This window comes from Diorhabda sublineata, chromosome 8 (assembly GCF_026230105.1).
Source record: "Diorhabda sublineata isolate icDioSubl1.1 chromosome 8, icDioSubl1.1, whole genome shotgun sequence".
NCBI lineage: Eukaryota > Metazoa > Arthropoda > Insecta > Coleoptera > Chrysomelidae > Diorhabda > Diorhabda sublineata.
In genome coordinates, this window is record NC_079481.1 from 6,345,036 (window position 1) to 6,357,811 (window position 12,776).

The 12,776-nt window shown below is 32.4% G+C and overlaps 1 protein-coding gene across 1 annotated transcript in view; it reads right to left on the minus strand.

The window, feature by feature from the left end:
• Window positions 1-12,776, minus strand: part of LOC130448437 (lachesin) — a 267,958-nt gene that overhangs the window by 131,211 nt on the left and 123,971 nt on the right. The gene's annotated exons all lie outside the window — the stretch shown is intronic.

A 12,776-nucleotide genomic window follows, 5' to 3' on the forward strand; every position in this document is an offset into this window, starting at 1 on the left:
TTACTGAAGGTTTTTGGATTTTCGAAAAATATCAAGGGCTCGATCGTTAGCATCCGTACGACGGTTCAGTAGTTTTACATAAATAAATCTAATAAAATTATTTACATATTTAAAAGCTCTATGAAAAAATATAAACGGATATTTGTAAAATCCCCTATTAATTCAGTTATAATTCGTATCTCATTCAATAATATCCTGCTGTAGTCGTACATAGCTTTTTGACGGTAAAATTTTTTTTTTCCTGTAGAATATTTATCATAAAGTCAAGACATAATAATAACTAAATTTTTAAAACTATCATCGGCTTACAAACGTTGATAAAAAACCCATCTTTAAGAATTGTACAGTGTTGTACTTAATATAACTAGCGAAGAAAATTTCAGTAAAATGAATTTGTTGCTTCAAATAGGATTGGAAATGGGATGCTTTCGTTTTATATTTCCAATTATCATTTGTCGAAGCTTCACGATCTGTATCTTACCTCAAGGGTATTTTTCCTTTTAAGTTTTACAAAAAGTAGTAGGAGATTGATGTACAGAAATGAATGTTTTGCTTCAAATGGGAATGGGAAAATATCTTTGGCATTTGTATTTGGCATTATGTTTGATGCAAACATTCTGTAAATTATTTCGAATATTAGAATTAGCCTATTAGGTTCGTTTTTCAAAAAATTTTCTAGGAAAATCCTTTTGCGTCTCATTGCCACATCTTGTTTTGCGATTTTGTAAAATGTAGTCTATCAAAAATCGGTTAAAATCACTTTTTGAGTATTTGTTGATAGATGTTGCCGTCTCTTTTCAACTATTTGAGATCTCTCAGTGCTAGGTTTCATTAGAATGTTTATCGAATTTGCTATTTGACTTATTGATGGTTGATTTTGAACCCACGGTTGCTGTATACTTCATTGTTAACAAACCTTCTACTTAAAAATAATTTGACTTTTAATCCACTACACACTTACAGTTAACTATTGACTGTGAACTAAACTTACTTTTGAAAGTACCTAACTGATGATTATAGAAAAAATACTTCGAATTTCAGTATTAATTCAGTATTAATAATCTGTTTCATTTAGGAATTCCAAGGGATTAATTTTTTTGTTTGACGTTCTTGTTTATATCTATACTTTCAAATGATTAACTGATTTTGAAAATTAAATATTGTGATTACAATCCAATGGAAAACAAGGTGTAAACTTTGAGCTTTGGAAATAAGTGACATGCTCTTTGAAAAACTAATTGGGTATGCTCGAGTGTTTTTTGTGAAGTTTGCCAAACTTTGGACAGAAGTGCATATGCATTTGATAGAGTCTAACTTCTTTTTTCTTTGTTTATAGTCCTTTCCATACACTATACAAAAAGCTCCATCAAAAACCTTAACCTCACTTTTCTCACTTTCTAAAATTACTTCTTCATCTTCAATATTTGTACCCTGACTTTTTCTGGTCCTTATTGTCTTGAAAATCTTTTTGCCTTCCTATGCAGCCTTTTAATCTTGAGCCTTTTAGTCTTTCTCTTCGACCTTTCTTTGTGATTATTCAGATATTCTGGAGAATTTGAAATTGTCAGCTGCATTTATATTTTCAGATGCAGACTACTTTTGAAGGATTAATTTGATTCTCCAAGGTTTTAGTATCAAGGATGGAGTGCCTTGGAAAAGTCTTACAGCTTTCCTTATGATGTGAAAAAGTTTTTGGTCGCCTATTATCGAAAGTTACGGATGTTTCGTAGCAGTTATGACCGAAACTTTATCTTTGTTAGCTAAATATTGGAAAATATCGTTTTCAAACTACAATGTTTCGAATTTCTCCCGAAGCAAAAATCAATAATTTATTGTTCTTTGATGCTGACTGAGAATAATGAGAAACCGTATATCTCAGCTGGAGGCTAAAATATTTGCATCTTGAAAATATAAACTCGTGAACAAGATTAAAGAGTTCCGACAAGAATTTATACCGAGTATTTCATAAATGGCTGTCGTAAAGATTAGGAGACGAAGTTGTATCAACTGAATACATTTTTTTTCGGAATATCGACTCAAGAATGAAAGTTCAAAGAGATGATAATAATGTTTAAGACTCACTGTCGTGATTCATACACACTCGCTCAATGATATAGACTGTGAAGCCGGTTCTGTTTTAAAATCTTATCGAAAATAAAGTTTGTTTAAAGATACGCCCATTGTTTGTTTTTATTTTTGTGATATATTTTAGAAGGAATTTTTGTTTGGTCACAATAGTCTCGATATTTCGATAATTCGAAGGTTCTAGAAATGCTTTTCATATATAAATCGGAGCTTCCACAACTGCAAGTCAAAAATTTATTGTATGAACTAATAAGAGTATTTCAATAAATTAGATTTCAAGTGTGGGCATAAATATTAGTGAATAGTGTAGAGTGTAATTGTAAATTGTATATAAATGTGTTACTTGAGTAAGGTATGTCGTCTGTATAAATTCATCCCATCAGTTTCTTGATTAAGAACTGTTTAGGTAATAGAGAACAACATTTCAATATGTGAGAAAATATAGGTAAGACTAGAAAGTAGAGCAACAGGTGAATGTCTTCTTCTTCTTTTTCTTCTTCTTCATCGTGAGTTAGGACTGTGTTTGCATCAATGGTTGCCTAGCTTGGGAAGATGAAGACCAGTTATCATATAATCTTGTAGGTGGTGGACCTGGCGGTCGTAACATTTTTACAAATTATGAGAAAAATGTATTAACGAGTAGTTTCTTTGAAGTGTTAGCGACTGTTGGTACTTAGTTTTAGACTTTTATAGACTTATAAAGTCTTGAATGTTTCCTAGAATGGATTTTAAAGTGCTGCCTTAGGTTCAGTAAATAACAATTCGTCTTTAAGACGACGTTCTGTCTTTGGGCAGATGAACTGTTCTTGGAGAATGTTATGATACATAATATCAAACATTTTTACTCTTGGAAATGAATTGAAATTGAATGTAAGACTTCCAAAGATTGTATATCTATGTTATAACTGTCATACTGTAGATGTAAGCGATAAAACTAAAGCGAATTGTTCATTTTCTGTCAGCAAGCTTAAGTCACTTAGATTGGTAGCAAAATTTGAAATAGCATCAACAAAAGCTTCAAATATTAATCAGTTGATGTATTGAGATGAGTTACGACAAAATACGAAGCACCATTGACAGTTAATTGATTTTCTCTAGTAGTGTTTCAATTTTTTTAAATACTACTTCTTCACTAATTACATTCGATTACAAAAGTTTAGTTTTTGAATCCTCAACTTTCCTTAAACATAATTTCTTATAAACAACAATTTAAAATAATGAAGAAAGACCAAGTTTCCTTTGTCTAAGAAGTTAAAATTCCATTGGGGTTCCTAAGATATGAAATGGACTTTCATACAAATGTCTCTTCCGATGTAAGTCTAACTGCCAGCAGTGCGGCATTAAAGATAAAGGGAATATTATATCATTTGTCAAAAGTGACTACGGAAGGTATTAGAATCCTCTGGGATAGAGTGAACTGGAAAATATTTAGGGGAAAAAAGCTTAATGTGTGGTCGTAAAAAAAGGATTTCAGTTCAGCGAATTGATTCCCGAAATAACCAATTCGGATGCGGTATTTGATGTTTATTTAAATGCGATGTAAACAAAATACCTCACATAGTTTTTCATTTCATCCTTTTCTATAGTTTTCTCTATTATTTTTTCTCTATACTTAGGACTTTTCGATTTATTAATTTTCCTCTTGCATAAGGTAAATCCAATCTGGATTATTTTTAGCCACCTTATATCAAGAGCTTGAAGCTATATCTTGAACCAATCTCAATAATAATAGATTTGGAAAAGGCAGAACCATAAAATTGAGGCTTCTAGCAGCATTAACTTATGTTCTTGAAACTGAGCTGCACTAGAAGAACATTCTAAATGTTCTACACAGAACTAAAACGCGTGGCAGAAAATATATTATTTGGAATGTTTAGAGATGCAATCACCAAAGACCAAACCTCAGGGTTTAGCTTTGGTAAAAAATTTCACCTCAATATCAAGCTGTAAGGTTGATAGGATCATAGTCAAACATTCTGTTCAATCTAGATACATTGAATTCTCTAGTATTGCATCAGGATAGATATCTCAATATCCACATCCACACATACATGAGTTTGGTTTGCATGCGATGCTTGACGAATTTTCGTGCGATGAATTGTCTGTGGAATACTCAGAAACGGGATACCAAGCTAGTTGGTGACAAAACTAAACTTTAACCAAACCACAGCCACAACAAACTCTTAAAAAACTTTACCAAACTATCAAATACAGAAGTATTGCCTCGTATATACTCAATTTTTTCAATTACTTTTTCTTCATTGCCTTTTTCTTCATTATCTTTTTCTTCATAGTCTTTTTCTCCATTATCTTTTTTCTTCATTGTCTTTTTCCTCATTATCTTTTTCTTCATAGTCTTTTTCTCCATTATCTTTTTTTTTCATTGTCTTTTTCTTCATTATCGTTTACTTCATTGTCGTTTTCTCTGGAAGTTCATGATTCATTCTCGTTTTATTGAATAAAATACAGTTTGTAATTTGAGTTTTTGATGTCATTAACTTTTGCAACTGATGGGTATTGAGGGGGATTGAGTAATAAATTTCCTTACAAAACATACTTTGAAGCTCCTTTAACATCTCACAGTATGTCCTCTATAGAACAAGGTTCAATTTTGGAAACTTTGCTATTTTCAGAAAATAGTCTACCAATTCCCTTTCTATTAAATACCTGAAGTTCATTTCGTGCAAAGTAAAGCTAAACACGTTTTGATATTTAAAAAAGGAAAAAAAAAGTTTTCTCTATAGTTAGTAGTTTCTCCCAGTTAGTTAATTTCATTAATAAACTTTCTTAGTCTTCTGGAATTTTCTATATTTCTTGTTACTCATATAATTAATTAATTCCTTTTTTTATTTGTTGAAATTCGTACTTTCTGTAATGATTAATCTGGTTTTCTTTCAACGTGAAGAAACTTTGCTATTTGCTGTTTCTTTATGTATGTAATTGAACAAAAAGGACGCCTAGAAATGGCGATGAGATCGAAGACGCCGACTGTATTGTAGCAAATGCGGGTATACGTTGAGTATTTCCTGATATTTCAGCAATTTTCTCGGTCTTTGTCGACCGTGGATGCGACGACAGATGCTTCATCTTTTGTCAGGTTATTATTTCTCGTGGTGGATTGGAAATTGAAAAAGGTACGTGTACATTGTGAGAATATTGTTTATATATTGGTTTTGTGACAAAACATGTGTTACTCATACTCTCCCCAGAGACCAAATTATTACCGAAAATTTTTCTTCGAAGTGCGAAAATTAAATAAAACTCGCGGAAGATTCAGAAGTTACATAGTTAAATATGTTACTTATAAGTCACCCTTTGTATTTGTGATTGCATCCGAGGGAAAAACTTCCAAAGATCTTAAATTTAAGGTCCGGAACGAACGGTAGCTAAAGGTAATTGAGTAGGTAGAGCCTAAATGTGAGGATGGGAATTAAAACAAAGTTGAAAATCCGTTCAAAAGGGAATGGTCATTTCGAATATGTTATGGGGTGGTAACGAAATTCCATTTCGACAATTATTTCTGAATTATCAATTTCCATTTCATTTTGGCCATTACTGAATCATTAAAAATTTTTTAAACCCACAATTCTCATAAAATATTAATTCTGGTACAATAGGATAGTTTTGGATAGTCTATCTACAACTTAATTGCTTGATTGATATTTTTAGAGAAAAAAATTATTCAAAATTCAAAGATTTTGTAGGTAGTTTAAACATTTCAGTAAAACTTTCATATTGCGGGACTTCAAAGGTACAAAATAATCACTGAACCTATGATAAAAAGTAAATACGAGAGTTATTCTGAAATAAGTGTTATAATTATACTTTGATTAACCTGAAAAATGGTATATAAATCGTGTTTTTTGTCAAAACATTCAAAAATACAACAAAAATGGTTTGAAAATGTTGGTAGTTTTGCCGATCCTGCCAGATGTAATTATTTTTGTTGCCAGGATCATTTTAATGTAAGTGAGATCTAAATTTAACTTATTTTAATACTATATACTAATTAAATGATTATTATTAAATAATTATTCACTAACTAATAAATAAAAACTGTATTATAACAGCACACGCTATGCTGCCGGCAACGATAACCTCGTGATCATCAAGCAATGTTTCAATTATACCTATGACACAACTGAAAACCAATGATAATTGATTTCTTGTGTTTTTTGCGATTTTCAATTTAATATTATCTTAAATATTAAATATTTTACTTTCTGACATTATTTTATTCAAGAACTTGTAAAAATGCCTATTAGTCTTTAGAATAATTTAGATAATGTATGCTGATGATGACAAACTTTGAAAAGTATATAGTAACTATACAAAGGTCGTCTAAAAAGTTCTATGAACACTTATGAGAGATTATCTTTAGAAATTCAGGTATTTTGGACGCTAAGTTTTTGACAAGTTCACCAAATAGTTTAGAGAGATAGAAAAGGTTATAGGCATATCAAAATAATGCAATTGCATGATAATTACTGCAGATATTCGTATTTATAAGCTATCCATTGGTGCTATTTAAGCAGAATGAGTCGGATTTTTCGCAGCCAATCTTGACATTAAATGAAACCACTATACTTCTGAAAGGACAAAGTCAAAACAATGGATTGCAAAGAACGAATCTCCTCTGAAAAAAACAAAGATGGTTTCATCGATCAGAAAAGTTTTTTGGTATAGTCATGGCAAAAAGCTCGAACAGTAACGGGAAATCACTACGTATCGTAGCTTGATAAAGTCAAAGGAGTAATTACGAAGAAGTTACACTTTTGTGATTGCCATGGCTCAAATTTCCAACATTCTACTTGATATCTACCAGACCTGGCTTCCAGCGACTATTTTTTGTGTTCTAACCTCAAAGTTTCACTTAATCATTATTTAAAAGGATTAAAATTGAGTTGAATAATCATTCTGAGTTTAGTATCCACTTTTTAACATACAAAGTTTGTCCCAGAGACAAGATGCACTTCTGCCAACACATCTTCCACATCTCTCAAGTGCCGCCTCTGAACAACAAGTCACAACGGGCTAAATCGGGTGGATGAGGTAGATGGTTTGCCCTATTGTGCCAAATCCGGTAGAACTCGAGTCAAACCAGCTCTGAGACGTCTCGAAACTTCGAGGTGAATATTTCTCTGGTCGGGAGGGAGAACCTTCTTGTAAACAATGCCTCTTTGCTTTCTTGCTTTGAGATTTAAGCTCCGCATCGAATTCGTAGAACTAGGACTCGTCTCCAACGATGCCTTGGTTGAGAAAGTCCTTTGTTTCCAACCAATTTTCACAATACTCAACCATCTTCGCTTTCTATTCTGGAAGTAACAGATTTTCCCAAACAATTTCTTCAGAATGAACGTTTTTTCAGGATCAACAGCTCGTCAGCTATCATTTTGACTTTCATTCTACGGCTTGAATTCGTTCAACATTTTTCTCAGAATCGTCGACTCCTTTTCGTCCTTTCCGAAGCCACTTGTTTTAAGCACTCAAAAATCTCTCTGTCATTCTTGATTAGCTTAGCTTCGCAAGAAACTTGATGTTGAAGCTCTGTTAGCCAGTACATCTTCCTCTTTCAACCATTTTATAAGTTCTTGAACTATGATATCTCAGTTGCGTGCTTTTCCTGTCTAATCTTTGCAAATTTTCGACATTACTTCTGTTTATCAAGAGCCGTTGCTGATTTTCTCTTATTGTATTACATTCAACTGATTAATTTCGTTTTTTGTTTGCTATACTACAACTTTAAATACGTAGTGGATTGAAATATTTACTAATAGTAGTTAAAGATTGGAAATGAAGGAAAAAAATGATGTTGAATTAGAAAAATTCAATTTAACTTAAATCAAGTATGAAACTTATTAATTAAAATTTCAGCAGGCGTAAAACAAAGTTGAGAATTATTATCAAAACATGTATTGTTCTCATCAACTAAACTAATTTCGTGAAAATATAGTTTGCAGAATGAGAGGTATGTATCACACATATTTTGTGTGACAACCGCGAATGAAAATTATTCACGTCAAGAAAAGTTAATTACATTGTAAACGGAGCTAAAAGCGAATTTCTGTTCCAAATAGGAGATAAGTGAATTCTGCGAGTTTAATAACAATGTTGGCGAGACATAATCAAGTTGAAAAATTTATACGGAATTACAAATAGAATTCGAGAATTGATTAATGCATTCACAGATACCGGTCGACAGAATGCAGCGCGTCGGCAACAGAGCCCGTTTTCTGGTACGTCTTTAACAATCTACTGGCAAAACAACACTCTCATGACAACTGGAAGCTTACCAAGGTTATCTTCATCCCAAAAAAAAGGATTCCAAATCATATAGATCACTATGCATGCTGAACTAACTTAGTTTTTGGGAACACTGATCAGAAAGTTCACAATGAATTGCATTGACTCAATACTACTCACAAATTGATCATTGCTTCGACAACTGAGTATCTAGTTAGATCAATTCAAGAAAGAGAGTCCTAAAGAGCAAGGAAACGTTGAAGATATTCCTCAGGGTTCGGTACTATGTTCAATATCCTCTACGACGAGGTCCTTAGGTTGGAACTGACAAGAGATTTCAGAAACATTGCATTCGGTGAAGATTAGGATAAAAGCTTGTAATTAACGACAACTAGAACCTGAAGCAAATCAATATATGGATGAAAAAGAATAGATCTAAGCTAGCTCCTAACAAAACTGATGCAGCGCTGATAAGAGGAAGCCAAAACAGAGTTAATATTAGCTTCATGCTGGAAGGAGTCAAAATAGACCTCGCTAATATCAAATATATAGTTACCAACCGGCCGAGCTTCTAAAGCACTCAAAGCAAAGGAGACGATGTCGAAACTAATAAGGACTCTCCGGAACATGGGTGGATCAAGCAGCTGCAAAAGAGCGATTATGTTCCGTGTTTTCCACAAAATGCTTTTGCACGGAACATTAGAAAAACCAATATAATACAGAGTCGATCATAAAACATAATAAACAAGAATATCCAGAGAAAAAACTCTAAGAACATGGCAAGAAAGATGGGAAAACGAGACATCGAAAGCACAGTGGACAAAACGCTTGATAGGTGATACCAATGACAACTTCCTAAGCTAATATTTGTCAGAACATGGTGTGTTCGGCGTATATTCCAAAATATTTGGATTGTGAGCGAACGAACATCATGTCCAGGAAGGAGGAACATCAATTTAGTCAAGTTAGAGAAAATTACAAGAAATTTCACAAAATAAATCTAAAGTTGGTAATAATTTATGTTATATAGGAAATATATATTCAAAGAATTCAAATGGTATATTTTGGAATCGCATTACATTCCATAATTGTGCTGGAAATGCAATGTTGTAGTCAATAAATGTAGATTTGGAGCTATAGCTTTCGAATCAAAGTAATTAAAATACTATTCCGTTTTAATGAACTGAAATGAATTCGGTTGATTATAGAGAACATTTAGTTTATTGGCGAGAATATGAAATAGTTGACAAAACAATACCGATCCATATTTTCATTCGAATTCTGTTCGCACTTGTTCGAACGGTTATTATAACCTAAAAATATGATAATTCTCAAATATTCTCAAATCTAACAAACAAACGATTAATTTTTTATAAATAATTTTCATTTTTCTTCTTTTGAATAATAATTGTCGTTCTTCTTATCAAAACAGGCGTCTATGTTGGCAAAGTCGTTCTCACCTGATAAAAATCTTTCTTCTGTAAGTGAAATTTTGAGGTTAGAAAACTATAAAAAGTCGTTTGGGGTCAGATCTGTTAATTACTGTGAGAGATCAATCAATTACAAATCTAATTTATAACTTCCAACTAATAGATAAGAAATTATAGATTGTAACGTGGAAAAAATCGTGTATACGCGAAAATTACAGGGTTTATTCGAAATTTTGAGCTTTTTGAAAAAATTTTTTGGTTATAGTCAGTATGCACAATAAACTGCACAGCTTTGCAGTCTTCTTGATTCGCAATACCTTCACAAAATAGACTATAAGTCTTGAAATCAAAAAGGAGTTCACTAGAACTCTGAAAAGAGAAATAGTGAAGAAAACTTTCACTAAAGTTCTAGCCCACATGAATACAGACATGTAGCCATTTGTCTACTATGGCCTATGGCCTCTTTGGGTCGCCTGGAGTCACCCCTCCCCCACGTTAGATACAACAAAACGTTTATGTAAGTTCCGACAGCTCTGTCAGATCAAATTGCTGATGTAGATCTCTTTTTCTCTCTCTCTTTCTCTCAAGCATTAACGTTCGGCGTCATGTCAATTTTTGTTGTTTTTTCACGAAAAATTTTGACAAAATTACTCATAAATACAAATGCTACTACTCCAATTGTAGTAGATCAGAGAGAAAAATATTCCTATTTGGCCAACAAACTCAAAAGAATACAATTTTCAAACAGCACTTTACGCGTCGGTAACGCCCCCGCAGTCGTCCATCTTGGTTCAGTGATGACAACTAAAGACTACTGACGATGACCTGTCAAAATTTATTGACATTGGAAATTGCTTGAAATTAATGTATGACAACTTCGGAAAAAAATATTCTCTTTTTCTAATTTTGTGATTTGAAGTCTGTGAAGGCTAAATTCACTTCAAACATATGCTTACCTAATAGATTTTAGAGCTAGTAGAGTTGAAAAGACTTCAATAACCCATTTGCTTCTTTCAACTGTCTATCTCAAAACTTTAGTAGCAACCCTCGTATTTTTCATTTCTAGTAAATCATACCCCAATCAATGAACAAATCTGATTCTAAAGTAATCAGTTGTAGAACGTATTCAAAAAAGAATTCGCTTATTTTCTCAAACGAAAACAACAAATCCTATAATGAAATATTCAAAAGGGCCTTTCTTTCCACTGATATTTATATATCTCATGCCATCCCATGTCACATTTTAAATTATAGGGGTATAAAACAGCCATAAAGTGATATAAATAATTCGCAGCTACTTTAGTGTTCCGATAAACACTTTGATTATAAAACTATCTTTGTTCAATTACACAGACGATTAATTATAACCAAAACGATTAGTTAGAAATAATTTATGGAGTTTTTTATGTTTTTTGGAGTAACTACCTCAATTGCACGCCCTGAAAATTCACCATCATCCAGTAAACCAAAAACAAATGTGTTTAAACTTGATTTAAAGTCATAACTTTTGTTTTTTTTTGCTTAGGAGTTTGATTATTATATAGAAATTATTTTTGAAACTGTAACACGAAAATCTACTCAACTTAAATCTGGTCAATTCCTAAACAATCCATAACATTATTATGGATTTATCACTTGATGCATTGACTTTATTGCAGGTTATTTTCCAGCTAATTTGAAAATAGCCGTTTATTATGGAAATTGAAGCAATTTCCACATTTCAGTTCATTGATATACGATCGAATTTCAATTGTATGATCGTCTATGTTGATTTGATTATAAGATTTCACGGATAGAATCACATTCTAGAAATCAAATTTTGTAAAATAGAGAGTTGTGTTTTCGTATGAGGATGTTTGTAAATTTTATTGTTGATACATATGATCAATAGTATCAAAAATATTCTACATCGCCAGTTCGGATCATTAGCTAAGAACAAAAAGCGAGTTCTCATATAGAAGACAAACCACTAAGAACTGGTGGTGGTTACTCAGGCCATGAGGATGGGTTCAATCACCTTACCAAGAGAGACACCACAAAACACAACCACATCTTCGCTAAAATGATTTTTTCTATTGAATGTTTCATTTTGTGTTTGTTAAGTAGGAATTTCCAATGAAAGATTCCAACAAATGCGAATGACTGACAATTCAAAGGCATTCGAGAGATCAAGGAAGATACAGAGTAAGGAATTGCTTTTTTCAAGCGAGTTATACATTTTTTTAGTTAATTTTGTAACATTTTGAGTACCAAATTGTTCCAGAATTCTTTCAATAAGTACTCTTTCAAAAATCTTTGGAAATTTGGAAACAAGGAAGACAGGTCTGTAATTTGACATAGAGTTTCTGTTTCCTGGTTATGCCAGGAGCTTTGTTTGTATCTAAATTTCCTTCGCTAAATTGTTTACTACGTTCCAGTACAATAATAATTTATTCATAACTGAAAAGACAGTTTTCACTCTTATGTAAATAAACACGTGTTGTAATCTCCCGCTGACAACGGCCTTTATCGTACCTGTACATATTGTACTTAACATTATTTTGCAAATAGTTTTAAATCAAAACAGAAACGTGTTTAATAAATATACGTGTTTTATTATTGTGAAAGGTGAGTCAAATAATAAGCAAACGAATGCAATATTGAGGCACGAGATGAACGAAATGAACAGAGAAAATCAGAACAAATAGAAACGCGTAGATTCGTAGTAAACAGACTTAGAGGAATTGACCAACAATGCCAACAAGTTCTTCGAGAATTTACATCAGATTTATTACTTCGACTACCATTTTGTTAACAGAAAAACTTATCTTCTCACAGTAATATAACTATTTCATTCCTTGTGAAACAAGGCAGTTGGTAAGAATGAAATACTGCTCATTCAGGAAGTTTTCTGGTTTGTGTGTACGTTACGGATCGAGGATTTGACACGGGATCTAATTAACTTGGAAAGCAAGACGAGTGGGACTTTCATAAAAGGTATATGCAAACTAGAAGCTCACTCGTGATACGCTCTAAAAG